Source organism: Falco punctatus (genome assembly GCF_963210335.1).
Source record: "Falco punctatus genome assembly, chromosome: 13".
NCBI lineage: Eukaryota > Metazoa > Chordata > Aves > Falconiformes > Falconidae > Falco > Falco punctatus.
In genome coordinates, this window is record NC_137593.1 from 23,855,070 (window position 1) to 23,869,529 (window position 14,460).

The 14,460-nt window shown below is 48.6% G+C and overlaps 1 protein-coding gene across 3 annotated transcripts in view; it reads right to left on the reverse strand.

Moving 5' to 3' along the window:
- Nucleotides 1-14,460, reverse strand: part of ST6GAL1 (ST6 beta-galactoside alpha-2,6-sialyltransferase 1) — a 47,525-nt gene that overhangs the window by 29,984 nt on the left and 3,081 nt on the right. For 2 of the 3 annotated variants that reach the window (XM_080409403.1, XM_080409406.1), the window contains exon 2: nucleotides 2,494-2,654. The gene's annotated coding sequence lies outside the window, so the exon portion shown is untranslated. Of the gene's footprint in view, nucleotides 1-2,493; nucleotides 2,655-3,727; nucleotides 3,837-14,460 lie in introns of those variants that run through there. The other variant, XM_080409405.1, reaches the window with a different exon arrangement.

Here is a 14,460-nt window from a genome sequence, read left to right on the forward strand (position 1 = left end):
ATGCATCATGTTATTATCATTAAAGGGAACTGTATTTTAGTATGTGATCCAAGGTTTAGCGGGCATGCTCCTCTGGTCTGGACAAGCACCTTAGAGAACGATTGCTAAACCTGGATGCAACACACCGAAGCACAGCCCTGTCCTTCTCCCCTCTGCCTTCGACCATCTAGCCCTAAAGCATCACCAGCCCCTCTCCCCAGTGAGCAGGCTCTGCCCCGACACATGCCAGCAGGGGTCACAGGCTCCCACACAGCTACACCGAGCCCTGGGGGGGGTGAAGGGGGGGTGGCAGGTGCCTATTTTTGGTTTTACTTCCCTATTTCAGATGCACCCAAAGGAGGAAAAAGAAAAGGCCCTTTACCATTTCAGCTACTAACACATTAAACAGCGCAACTGCTGACCAGAGGGTTGGGCAGGCCAAGACACAGATATTATGAACCAAACGCATCACTTAGCTTGTTTTCAAACATTCAACTCCCCCAGCAGGCTCTGCATATTACGAGCCAGGCCTAACCAGGCTGCCTCGTCTGAAATGGTGTTTAGTAACAGGGGACTGGGTTCGGCTGTTCAACAGGAACACACCTGAGTGTTTCAGGAGGGGCTAAAGATGTCCTGGTCCATACGGAAGGAACTCTTCAGTTCAGTGCTCCCAAAGCACGGTAAGAGAAGGATTATCTCTGCACTAAAAGGGTATCTGTGCTTGAGAGGTTGGCCTGGCCTTGGCCTTTGGCTGGCCCAAAGACCGACACCAAACCGAGGGACCGCCAGAAGAGCAGCGGGCACCGCTGCCCATCTGCACCGTGCACAGGCACCAGGGCGGCCCGCACGTCCACGTGTCCGAGCGTCGGCAGCTCCCGTGTCTGCACAAGATCCTGCTATCTCACCAGCACATCTGGGGGCACACCCCAGGACGTGTCTTTGTCTGGCCAGCAAAGCATTTCCACAGAGGAACAAGGAAGAAAAACAAAACTAAAAAAGCCTCCTGCTTGCCAAACAGGGGGAAAAAAAACCAGAAAGACATTTTACAGGGCAGAGCTCCACGGCTGACTCGCTTTCATGATCCTCTATTCTACACCCAAATCCCACCCAGCCAGAACTTGAGCTGTTTGGAGCTTAATTTCCTTCTTTCCCCATCAAAAGAGCAGCTGCCAAAGACGCCCAAGGCAACGTGCCACACTCTTTCTTTCCCACTCACCTACCTCCAGCAGTGCGCTGCCACTCCTGCCAGTGCTCCCCAGGCCCCGTATCGCTCCGTTCTGACATCCACGCAAGTTTTGGCGGCTCTCTGCCCTCTTTGGGGATGGAAATCCAGCAGCCTCCTGGGTAGGCAGGCTGCTGGAGCTCCACCACCTTAGCCCAAGCGTTTCAGTTTGCAATGCTAAAGGTAATACAACACTGGGAGGGAGAAGTGTTCCCTGGCCAGAAAGGAAGAAAGGGTGGCACATTTTCCATATTAAAGATTCAGGTTTTAAGCAGAGGAAGAGGAGATTAGCATGCTTCCAGCAGAGGAGCAAGTGAGGAACGACATCTGGCACTCTTGATGCCAGCAAGCTGAGGATTCAAAGAAACAGCTATACAACAAGGTCCTCCCAAAACTTTTTCACACGTGAAAACAAGTGTAAACCCAAAACCTGTATTTGCAGTCACCTCTAAAAATGCCCCCTACCGAGTTAGCTTTCCCATGCACAAGAGAAAAGGTGGGGGTCCCAGCATCACCACCTTCCCCAGTCACTGCAATGGCTCAGGCTGCCCAGGAGTCTTGCCTTGCACGATGAAAACCTTATGGTGTATGCTAATTGTATGCCAAACAGTAGCAGCATTCACGCAGCTATTGGACTGATAAGGCCCAAAGCTGAAGCGCAGAGCTCTGTGAATATTCAATACATGATATGGGTCTTTTGGACTAGCTCATCCTCCCAGGAGGCAGGAGCCGAAGGCTTGCAGTGCTGCAATAAGGAGCAGGATGCTGGTGGGGAAGAGTGACAGAAAAGAAAAGTAGTGGTACCAACAATAAAAGCACTTCAGGCACGTTCCAAGGTCAGCTGTGAAAGCAGTCAGCTAACTAAGCTAGCACCACCAGCAATATCCCCAGAGGGTTTCTGTGGAAAGCTCTAACCGAAGTGAGCCCCAGCACACACCTTGTATTAATTTTATGTAAGTCAGAATAATCACTGGATCTTTGACATGTCTCTCTGGAGCACAACCGATACATATCAACACCTACAAGGGCTCCCACAAGAAGTAGAATAAATGTTTTCCTTTTCTTTAAAGGAGAAATACAGGATAGTTGCAAGGGGAATGACAGAGAACCCTTCCTGTTTTCTTCACCATCCTCCCAACTCTGCATGGAACATGAGACAGCCCCAGTGCAAAACCAGCAGCACCTCTGAATGCATGTGGCCTCGTCACGCTGACAGCAGCCACGCTCTTGCCGCAGGCATGTGAAAGGGAAAAGAGGGGCAGTGAAAAGAAAGGAAGAGCCATGGTCGTCACCTTCATCTCCAGGTTCCTTCGCTGTCCACAGCAGTTCCTGTCAAACCCTTCAAGGCAGAAGCAGATTGCCAGGTAAGAGCTGTAGGAGATGCCACCACAGGGAGCACATTCGTGCTCTGCATCTTCATGCTTCCATCTCCCTTTTCATTGTGTTCTCTAACCTAGGAAAGAAAGTAAGGAGATGTTAGACAGCCACATCAGACTGATCAGAAACCACCAGACCGGGGACTACAGCCCCCAGCCAGGACCCCACTGCAAGTCAGCAGTGACACGGAAACACTCCGCACTTGCAAATGCTGCTGCGCCCACAGCACAGGCAAGGGTGACTTTGGTGAGACCAGCAACTGAGCTGTCAACACCTTTAAACATAAGTTGTGCTTGAGCAAAACAGCACACAGAGCCCGATTTTTAAGGCAAAATCTGCTTGTGAAGACCTCCTGGCTGCAGAAATCCCCAGAGTCTAACACCAGGAGCCAGGATCAGGGAGAGCTGGTAATATGGAGATCAGGGCAGAAGAATTCACCCTCAGCACTGGAGTTCTGGATCCCTAAGGGGATCTCAGCAACACAGTCTGTACAAATGTATGCGCAAAGCCCCTCTTGCAGATCCCTCTGCCACTGAACCATTAATAGCAAACCCCACCACCCACACTGATGCATGAGAGCAGTGATGCACTGCACTTATGTGATGACCCCTCCTGGAAACACAAAAGAGCCTTTGTAGAGTTTATTTTCCTAACCTCTCCCCTACTTCTAAAAGAAACTCAGTGTAGCTACAGCACGTGTCCTAAAATCCTCTTTAATAAGATACTAATCACAAGACTGTTCAGCAAGTGAGAGCACACGGTCTGCTCAAAAAACACTGCCTCCCATAATTATCCTGTCCTGGGCAAGTTTCCAGTGTATGTGCATGGCCTGGCATATGTTTCACCCCTGAGTCCAGCAGCTCAGCTTTTTGCACCCAGCAGGGAATCCAAGTGCTCACAGCTTAAGGAGAAGTCCTAATACGCCGATATCCCAAATTACTGCCAGCTTGAACCATCCGAGGACCTACTGCAACATACCGCAGCAGCCGAGGGAAAGCAGTGGGAAAAAGCCAAGCCTGGGCTTTGCAAAGTTTGTGTAATGAGGAAGGTGGGGGGCGGTGAGGGGAAGAGGTAAAAAGCAAGAGAGGAAGATGGAAAGAAAGAGGGGTGCTGCTCGGTGCAGAGACACACTGGCATGCAATGCCTTACCACAAGCGTTGAGGTCCCACCAGCACTGGCTGGTGCAGGTTCTTGCTGGGTGAGAAATAATGAAACTAGAACGACACTTGAGGGTTAGGTCAAAGGGAAGGAAAACAGCCAGAGCTGGCTGCTCGACTGAGAAATAACGTTCTCCACTTCTCCCAGCCAGCAGCGGCACCTCAGCATCGCTGCACCTTCGACAGCCACCTCACCCAGTGAGGGGTGAGCTATCACAGCAAGCAGTGACAGCCAGCAAGGAAATACGGATGGGCAGAGCACCGGGGAGCTGTAATGCAGTACAGAAAGGCTGGATGAGTAATGGTGAGCCCAAGCCCCAGCACATTTACATGCCGGGCTAGGAAATCCCCAGCCAGCAAGTGCAGCACAGCAGCAGGATCCCCTTGCTGCAGGCTGCGCTGACACCAGGCTTTGTGGCCTGCAGAGAGGGCATGTGTGAGTGAGGGAACGATGCAAACAGGAGAGAAAAGGGATGCAGAGGGCCACAGGTGACCAAGCAAGCCCTGCACGCCACTTGTCCAGCCATGCAGCACTTCTTCAGGGACGCCGCTTTTAAAAACGTCCAACAACCAGCCTCTGGCTCCCCGCTCCCTGCCCAAGTCTGCCGATATACACGACTGAAAAGCAAACCCAGAGATGCCCTGGGAGGCACGCAGCTTCTGCTGTGGCAGCCACGGAGCTGGAAGAGGAGGCACAGCGGTCAGGCTGTCTGCCCACTCCCTCCCGCTAACAGGTCACAACGCTCAGAAATATTCACCAGCATCTCCACAGGGTAAGAGGATCAAGGGGATGTGTGCCCCTCACCACAGCAGGACCGCAAGACTGCCGGCTCAGGAGCACCTCTGGCATCCTGGTGCTTTCCAGATGTGCACAGAGCCCGTGCTGCGTGCTGAGAGCCACCAGCTGCGGGATGGGCAGCATCGCTCAGCATCCCTCCAGTCCTCAGCACTTGTCCCACAAGCCACAAACACAGAATGGTCAGGCCCCCTTGCCTTCTGCTCACGCCTGAGTGTGACAAGTTCATCAGCACAGCATTTCTACAGGACAAGCATTCGTGCCACCAGGAATACTAGCAGAGTTACCAGAAGAGAAGACATGTTGGAAGATGCCAAGGTGAAGTAAGGACCCAAAATTAGCCCCTCACACCACACAGTGTTGCAAAAATTACCATTAGTTTACTATTAATTATTCTTCTTCCCTCCCCAGACAGAGGATCTGTATGGAAAGATACCGGGTACCAACCCAGGTGAGTTTCTCTGCCTGAAGGGAATGAATTAACACCGCAGTAACACCCAGGCTCCGGTGTGGCAGGTACGTGCACTAACAGCCAGTAATCACAGGCTGCAGGACCAGGAGGCGAGAGGAGGCAGCAAGCCTCTGCTGATGTTCAGCAGCCCTCCCGCTGGCACAAGCTTCTGGCTTATCATCTTTCTACAAGTGAGAAATTATTTCTCCTTCCCACCTTACCCAGCTGCACACAACCAACTGCCTGATGGTTGCTCTGGCAGAGGAAAACACCCCACCGTCTGTGTTCTTGTAAAAGAAATGGTATTTGTTTATTGCTTAATTGTCAATGCATATTCATCCCAAAATTAGAAATCTTGCCACCACAACTCTTCTACAACATAATAATCAAAGCCCTGCCTGTAGAGTTAATTATGGTTAAATAGAAAATCATTAAACCACATGCACCATCCCCGAGCGCCCCCGGGCCGAGCAGAACAGCAGCTCCCTCTCATCCATGGCTCGGAGCGGGTGCTGTCACAGCCGGGAGGGCAGCGAGGCACCCTGCCGCAGGGTGTCCTGCCTGGAAGCAAGGACACAAACGCACGCCACCACCAGCAGAGACGGCTGCACCCTCTGGTCCTGTCAGCCAGAGGAGAGGAAGATGTGAGGATCAAAGGAGCCTGGATACAGCAGGTCTACCTCGTGCAGTGGGGTGGGATGTGAAGTCAAGAAGTGGAACGAGATGCTGAGGAGCTTCAGGCCAGCACCAGTCCGTGGAGACGGCTAAGGCAAGGACCTGGAGGTGGGCTGGGAACAAGCCTGAAAAGAGGCAATGGCTGGAGCAATTACTTGCCCCTCAGGCCACTGAGAGCCCGAGGTTCCCCAAGTCATTAGTGCCAGCCATCCAACAAACCCTCTCCACACAATCTGTCCTCTCCACTGATGGTCCACAGAGAGGACGATGTCTCATCACCACTGCTTGCTGATCACCCAAGCAGCAGTAGTACACATGGTGGATGCAGGAGCCCAGCTCCTGGCAAAATGGCCCCTCTCCTCTCCCCACACATCACAAAAAAAGGAGAAAAGACATCATCCTGCACCTCATTTTGTCACAGCATACCTCCATCACGCAGCAGAAGTGCAAGCTGAATGACAGCACTGATGCTAGGTTCTACCTGTTAGGGGTTTTTTAACCCCACTAAATTTAAAAAAAAAAAAAAAAAAGTGTAGTAAATAAAGCACAAAGGCCAAATAAAGCACCATGAGAGGCAAATCAAAGCTGACAGAGTGATTCCTTCCTTGCTTCTGTTAGAACTGTTATGAAAACTAAGAAACATCTTAAACTTTTCACATCCCTTACTACCAGCCCCTTGCACAAGGTCAGACCCATGATCAAGTCTGCACATAGGCTGAGTCCTCAGCACCAGAATTGCATTTCACAGACATCAGAAATTATTAAGAGAAGTAAAGCCCTGGAAATCTCCCAGAAGAGCACCCAGATCTGGCTGGGTACGCTGTGCATGCCTCGGGTCCTCATCTATACGGAGATGCTTTCCAACAAACGCATTGCAAACTGCAGATGCTCAGACATTTATGAGGAGCACCACAGAAAAGCATACTAGAGAACTTACGTTTCTGTCCTTGGGGCAAGGTTTAAGTGCACAACAAGCAACGCACAGTTTCAGAGCAGCAAAAAGAAAAAAAAAGAAAAAACAACCACAAAGACACATCCGTTTTGCAGAAGGAGCAAGGCAAGCATCAAGCCAAGAAGCAGCTGTGAAACCACACAATCAGAAGCCATAGTGCCCACACAAGCCAAATCTGGGCTGTGTAAGTCACTTGAAATGCTATCCTGCCTTCTGAGAGCCTGGTTTTGCAACCTTTTCCTGCTGCTACTGAGGTCCAGGTTGACGGCTTAACAATTCTACATGGGCACAGTAATGCTCGATAAGCCTGCCATTACCACAGTGTAAACCGTTGCATTCCTATAGAAATTATTGACGTGGCTGATGCTACTAGAATACCACCTCTGCTACAAAATGGAACCTTCTTATAAATAAATCACAACAACAACAAAAAAATAATCAAAGGCATGAATATACAGGAATTCCACCACCTGCGTTCATTTTCATGGGACGTAGCTTTGCTTGGTTTTGATGCTCCAGCTCAAGAACCTACCGTTCACCCTTGCTCAGTTCAACTGCTTCACGACACTGCAGGAGAAAAGACTTCAGACAGCAACCACTGCTGAAGCTAGAGGAGTAGAGGGCAGGAGTTTCTAGGGGAAATACAGATGTCCTTCTACTTTAATGAAAGACCCTCTCCCATTTATTAAAGTGAATTCTAGGACAAGGCTAGGGCTACTGAGGACTGCTGCAATTAATTCCAGTTACAGACGTAAGTTTGGCAGCTTGTGTTTAGGCAGCCTAACGAGCATCGTCTCAGAGCAACAGGTCTTTGTGGACACTGGACAAACTCAACCCTCAGAAGCCACAGCAGCAGCCCAACCAGCATTCCATCCCCCAGGGGCGGCTCAGAGAGCACTGAGGCAACGGCTGGAGCATCTGGGCATGATGCAATCGCAGCTGCCCAACCTCAACCTGTGCTACCTGGGCAAGGGGTTACACCCCTCAAGGGCTAAACCCAAGGAACTGAAAATCCAGTTAGCGATTGCTGTCTTGACCTTGCACTGGGGGAAAGGCACACCCAAGCTGTGACATTATCAGGATATTCTAGCAAAGAAATCCCCTGCTGTCACACTGCCTTCACATGAACAGAGCTAGGAACTCATCTGTTGAGAGGCAAGTTCAAGCAGGACTTTGCTTCCTACCCTTCACCAGGACACTGTGCAGTAACAGAGACATGGCCAAGCCACACAACAGCCATGGTTCAAGCAGGAGCTACACCATGGCCATCAAGAACGACTACCTGTGCGAATTATGGCTAACACAATCTCTCCCAGCTGGCAGCTGCCTCACCCAGGCAATATGCCAGCAGGATCCTTTTTCCACACCTACCTGTTTTCCAAAAGTTCCTCACCACTTTCCCCGGACAAGGTACTGCAAGCATGAACATTTCCATGTCAAAACCGTCTTGCCTGAGATAAGCTCAGCTTCCTTGATCCTCCTCCCCAAACCAGAGCTGCAGAATTGCTCTTTTTCCAGCGAGCAGCACCAAAGTACCTTTTCCCCAGGCTTGTTTTAAGGGGGTAGTTTTTGCAGCTCATCTGCCCTGACACACCTACTTTTTGACACAAACACACAGCTAATAGTCTGGTAACCAGCTATAAATTTTTCATTAGAACTACTGATAACACCAACAGCTAAATTCAGTTTGGAGAAAAATAAGGAAGCAAGGCAGAATATATCCAGACATTTGGAGGAGTTCTAGGGGTTGTTTGTTTTTTTTTTCTCCCCAATTCCAGAGCTTGTTTTCGTGAAACCTAAAAAAAAGGAAGCAAAGGGGTGTGTGGGTGTGGGTGCGTGGGTGTGTGGGTGTGTGTGTGCTCAGAGATGCTCACAGACCAGAAAGACCCAAAGCTCTCTAGAAGATGGCTGCTTAGGAATCTGGCAGGGGCTGAGAGGGGCTAGAAGGAGCGATACTGGAAGGAGGAGAAGGTTTTTTGGAGCATAAGGTCAGCCAGGCATCGGGCCAAGAGAAAAAGGTGTGTAGGTCCGATACTCTGGGCATGCCTGCAAGATGCTCTTTAGGCTGCCCATCTAAGGAATGCTTTGAAATGGCTGCAAGATTGCAACACACAGCATTAACGCAATAGCCCACGGGGCAGCATCAGATGGGAGAAGCAGGACATGACTACTGTTTTGCCCAGCCTGAGTGTTTTCACTTTAAAAAAACAAAACAGCCAGTGATGGAAATAGCTAGCCACGAAAACCCCACCAGAAGCACAGCCTGCGGTTACCGAAAACCTGACAAGTGATCTTATGGCAGAAATGGTGGGCCACGTTCTCCAAGAGTCATTGTCACCACCCCACAGCTGCTGGCACCAGCCAGAGAAGCACGGCACATGGTGGGGCTGCACACCGAGGGAATGCGGGGGGCTGGCAGCATGCAGCTGCTCCCTCCGCTTACCGGGAGACCTGTGCAGCGTTTAATCACACCTCAGGTTTATTTTCTTCCAGACGAGGAGAGTTACAGCAACCAGGGGTGACCCACATGGGTGGAAGCTGGGAAGAAAGACCTGAGACCTCCTGACAGCAGCAATTTTATCAGCTCAGCCACTGACCAGATCACTGCGGAGGTGCTGCGAAAGCAAGAGCGCTGCCCGGTACGGGCTCCAGCAGGTGGGTGGTCTAAGGCTTGGCTTAAAACCTGCCAACGGTGGAGCTGAGCTGTGAGCAGCAGCGGCCGCATTAGAGCGACTCCCTTCCTGCCCTGGCTGCGGCAGCCACCCACCGACCCGCGCGGCGCACGCGTGGCAGGGCACCGCGTTCACGCCTGAGAACGCTCCACACATGTGAAGTGCTGGCAACAGCCAGATGACGTTTAGGTGCAAAACTGAGTACTGGAAATATTACCTGCAGGGTTTTACTCGCTGTCCTCACCCAGCGTAAAAATCTCAACTTGGCGGTTGCAAAAGAAGGAAGGGGGGGGGAAGGCATTTCTGCAATACTGCTAAAAAAAGTCAGGCTTCCAGAACGTTGTCTGTGTGGAGACAGATGGGAAAAATCAAGCCAAATTAATGGCAGGCATGAATTTTAAAAGTATGAGTTAACATGCATTAATGACCTTGGTACACCCTCACACATGTAGCTACGGTAAGCTTAAATTTCCTTCATTTCCATTCACTTCCAGCATGAACTAAACTAAATTTAATTAACAGTGTCCATACTGCAATTTAACACCATTCCTGACATCAAATCTTACAACTAATCCTTAATTAACCTTTCTGAATTTTTCTCCTTAGATTGCAATACATGATTATCTATCCAGCCAATTAAACAGTCCATGAACATCTGATAAAATATTTATCCGATTGCACTCCCCTAATAACTAGGAAAACTTCTCAACCTTAGAACACATAGTGCATTGAAATGCATTAATGTTGTCCATCTGAAAGAGACAGGTGTTTTGCAAAGTGATTTACAAAGTGATAGTAAGTTTCCAAAATGGAGAGAGGAAAGGCAGAAGGGAGCTATACCACACTGGAAAATGAACTTGATTTCTACCCCAGGTGCAGACTTGCAGGCATTCCCCTCGATTTTTGAAAAGACACCTCTAACCATGCTTGAAATTGCTGAGCCACGTCCACAGGACCTAAAATATTCCCAGTCCACACCCACGCTGTAGAAGAATAAAACAGAAGACAGCAAGTAGCGACTGCTCTGAAAAACAGCAGATAAATCTAAATAAAGCAAGATCCCTTCCACGCAGCTCTCCCACCTCCCTGCACTTTCCAGACCCCTCTGTTAAAGCAGGCAGCCTTGCCGCCGGCTCGGCGTCATGCAGCAGTGATCCCTGCACTCAGCACAGCTCAGCACCAAGCCTCCAGCACTTTTTCAAACTCCTCAATCCACAGGTGAGCTGCTCATTTTGCCAGATTCAAGACAGCTGTTCTTGAAATGCACATTAAATTAAATTTGAAGAGCCTGAAAATGCCAATGACCCCTCAGTCCCCGCTTTGTATCATGAGTGGAAAGCCTGACTAACCCATCACACAAGTCATTCTTGAATTAAAGCACCCTTCCAGCATTGCTTATCCTTTTTTTCCAGCTGGGCACTCTCTCACCTCTCAAAATACACTTTCACGTTGCAGGCACAAGCGACATTTGTTTCTATCAACCCCATTTTTGCCTTCAAGAATCCCCCTGCCTCCAGGGGATCCAAACACATCCTTGGGGCTACTTCCTTCATCTCTGCTCCCAACTCCTTCAGCCTGAATCCCATCACTTGTTCCACTAAAACCTGCCCCTGAAGCACTTGTTGGCGGGACCTCATAGCACGTCACTTACTGGAGAGGAGGTTCTCCTTCACAACATTAAGAAAGATCCAAGGCAGCTTCCTAAGCAGAGTTACAGACTCCTTAAAATACGATATCATGCTCCAGAAGAAATTTGTGAAGGTGCAACTGGTCGCTCCTTTATGATCTTCCCAGGAAAGCTCCAATCCTTCACAGCCATAAGTATTTGTGAAAAGTGAATTTCAAGATTGCAAGAACTGTTAATAGGAAACAAACTTCAAATTCACAGACACCATTATCTGGATGAGAGCAAAATCCATCCAGCACCTTCCAGACCCAGGCTCTCATCAAACATACACAGTATTTCCATCAGAATCGCCCATGAACAATCAGCACAGAGAAGCCAGAACACAGTGTTTCCATCTCTGCTCCAGTTCTGCTAGCACACCTCACTCACAAAGCACCCAACTGCCTGACAATTCTTTACACCAAATCTCTGCTGGAGACATAAGAGCTAGGTGGAGTATTAACATAAATTTATATAAAAATGTATATAAACCAAAAAATATAGTTTGATCCCAACAGTTATAATCTTGTACATCCAAATCTCTTAATTTCCTTAAAGACCTCTTGCATGCACAACTGAGTGCAGGATTACAGTTGGATTATAGGGACAATCAAGCCTCATATATAGCATATATAGTTACAAATATACAAATATTATATAAATATATATAAATATATAAATAAAGCACAGTGATTATCCACCCCTGGACCAAAGTAAAATCAAGTTATGCACACCTATACCTTGGGGGAAGGAAAAAAACCTCAAACCCCAACCAAATGTAACATCCCAACTTAACTAATCAAGGGATCACGCTCAAATTTTCAGTCTTGCTAGGCAATGCAACTCATAGCATGAGGGTATCTTCTCTGAGCAACAGAGAAGATTTTTATTTATTTGTTTAAAATACAAACTAATTGCTTCCGAGATGTTCTGTGCCTGAGCCACTCTGCCCAGAAGGCACATGGAGCTCTAAATTACCCTCTGCTCGCAGCACTGGCCAAGGATTCTGTTGTACAAATTTAGCAAAACCAAAAAACTCATTGCTCTGGTAGTGAGAGTTAAGTGTTATTTCAAGATAAAAAGCAGCTCTTTGAGAGTAGTCATCTGCAGGGGGAACCCATGACCATGGAACTCCTTCAGCCCCCAGGAGATCAATTTTAGAAAGTAGCTATCATTGCTGCAAGACTGCTGTAATAAATTCTGTTGTCATCCCATCGAGTGCCAACGCACCCTCCCCACAGACTAGGGGCTCCGCTGGCACACGCAGGGTATTTGCAGAAAATCTAGTGAACGCAGCCAGGCTGATTTGAACCCCTTTGATTTTCTGATCAGCAAATGCTGTATTACAAAAATATAAAGGGCAAGCCATAACGCAGATCAAAACAAAAAATATTAATCACCACCGTCAACAACTATTTTTCTGCAAAATTTTACAGCTGAAAATGCAAACTGCTTCTCCCTCATAAGCAGGAAGGGATGCAATATTTATGAGGGGAGCATTAGCTTCTTTCTAGCTTCTCCCAGCCCCAGGAATCCCAGGCACAAGCTTGGGCTCCATGACAGACGCGGCTGCCAGCACCATGGGAGCTACTGAACGAAAATCAGTATGCAGCGTCCAGGCAGACGGATTGGCATCCTGTGCTGGATGCGTTTAAGTTCTCTGCTTCCTCCAGCAGCACAGAGGTATGTACCAGCAAGCAGCTTTGCTCAGTTAAATTTTCAGTAGCTGCCAGCTCCCGGAGGAAACACCCCTCAGGAGCACACAGAAATGTTCGCACAGTCTGGCAAAGAGCTCTCCTTTTCTGCCTGTGCAGACGTTCCGTTCCCCGGCAGAGGCAGCTGGGGCCCAGGCATAAGTGTGAAAAAGCAGAGGCCTCCCTGCCCTTCAGCATCCCGTTGGTCAAAGGGATATTCTGTGCAATGTTTCTATTTTAAATGAAGATCTCACAAACAGACCGTTTTTGAGCTATTAGGGAAAAAAAAGAAATTATAAGCATGATGCTGCGCTGCAGCTTTCTGTGCAACCTTTGAGCACAGAGGTTGCAGTAACTTGGGAGCAACAGATCACGAGCAAGTATTTAAGATCATCTGACGACTTGCTGCCAGAGCTGTAAGTTCAGAGACACCCCCAGCCACGCACCCAGGGCTGAAACTCAGCAGGCAGCTTCTAAATGCTGCTGAAGGACTGGCAAAACCCAGCCAGGCAAATAGTCCACTTGGGACCCAGCCAGACAAAAAAACTAAGAGGACAGACCTCCTACCTGGCACAGGGGTGCTTGGTCCTGCAGGCAAGCTTCACAGATGAGCTCCTAGCAGCTCACAGGAGCAAGATCTCATACCCAAGATCTGCAGGTGAACATGCTGCTGTACACGCGTTCCACTTGAAAGGACCTTTGGCGGCCCTGACACCAGTGAATACACCCAGCAGCACACATACAGTCTACTGGGAAGCCCACACACGCCACTACGTGTGCTTCTCGTTGCCTCCCAGCATCCTTCAGACCAAGGGATCTATCTTGCACAGCTGAAATCTTGACAGGTAGGAATGGGTTTAAAACAGCAAGTCACTGCTTCACCGACCCAGTTCTGGACCCTCCTTTTTATCATCCACCCTGTTCCACCAGGAATTAGAAGGAAAACTCACCTGCCAGTGGAACAAGCAGACGTGCACTTGCATCAGTACCACCAGGAACCTCAGTGCGAGATTTTAGGGGAGAAGCTTTGGGTTCACATCTCACTAAAGGCTGAACTGCAGCATTTCAGAAAGGTGACAAACCTTGATTTCTACCTATAAGCAAGTGGCTCAAATAGGTAAGTTTTTCTAAGGTTTTTAATCACCCAAGTAATTTGAGCGTCTGATAACAATGATTCCTGCTGGCTAGACATCTAAGAGCACTTCACACTGAAAGCATCTCATTTCATCTTCTAGTTTTTTAATCAGCACAATTGTAGTTAAAAGAACATTCAAAGGAACCACTTACATTTCACTCTTCGTAGACAAGTTACCAGCCAAGCAGCACAGACTTCAAACACATCTGAAGTCACCAGGAGTTCTACTCAATCTCTACGTCATCACAATGAAAACATTCTCCAAACACAAAGATCTCCAGCAGCTGGCCCATCTTGCACTCAGAGACAAAGCCTGTCCTCAACCAAAGCAGTTACAGCAAAAGCTGTAATATTTAGGTCAGCAATCTAAGAAGGCAAAGACAAAGTATCAGATTGATTCATAATGCTCTTTGATTGCTAATCCTGTGCAGAATTGTGATTTACATTACTCTAGGAAAATCCAAGGGCTATAGAAAAGGTCCATGCATTTCGTAAAGGATCATTCAAAATGATTCTGTCACATCTTTTATCATGATCTTTACAAATGTCGAGTTGAGAACAGGGAAAATGCCATCTTGCCCCCTGAGGGCTGCGCATGCTGCTGAGCCTCTCCCACATGTGGAACAGGAGTTGGACCACGGCTCTGCTGCATCAGTGCTGCCCTTCCAAAAGCTGCCTGTGCAA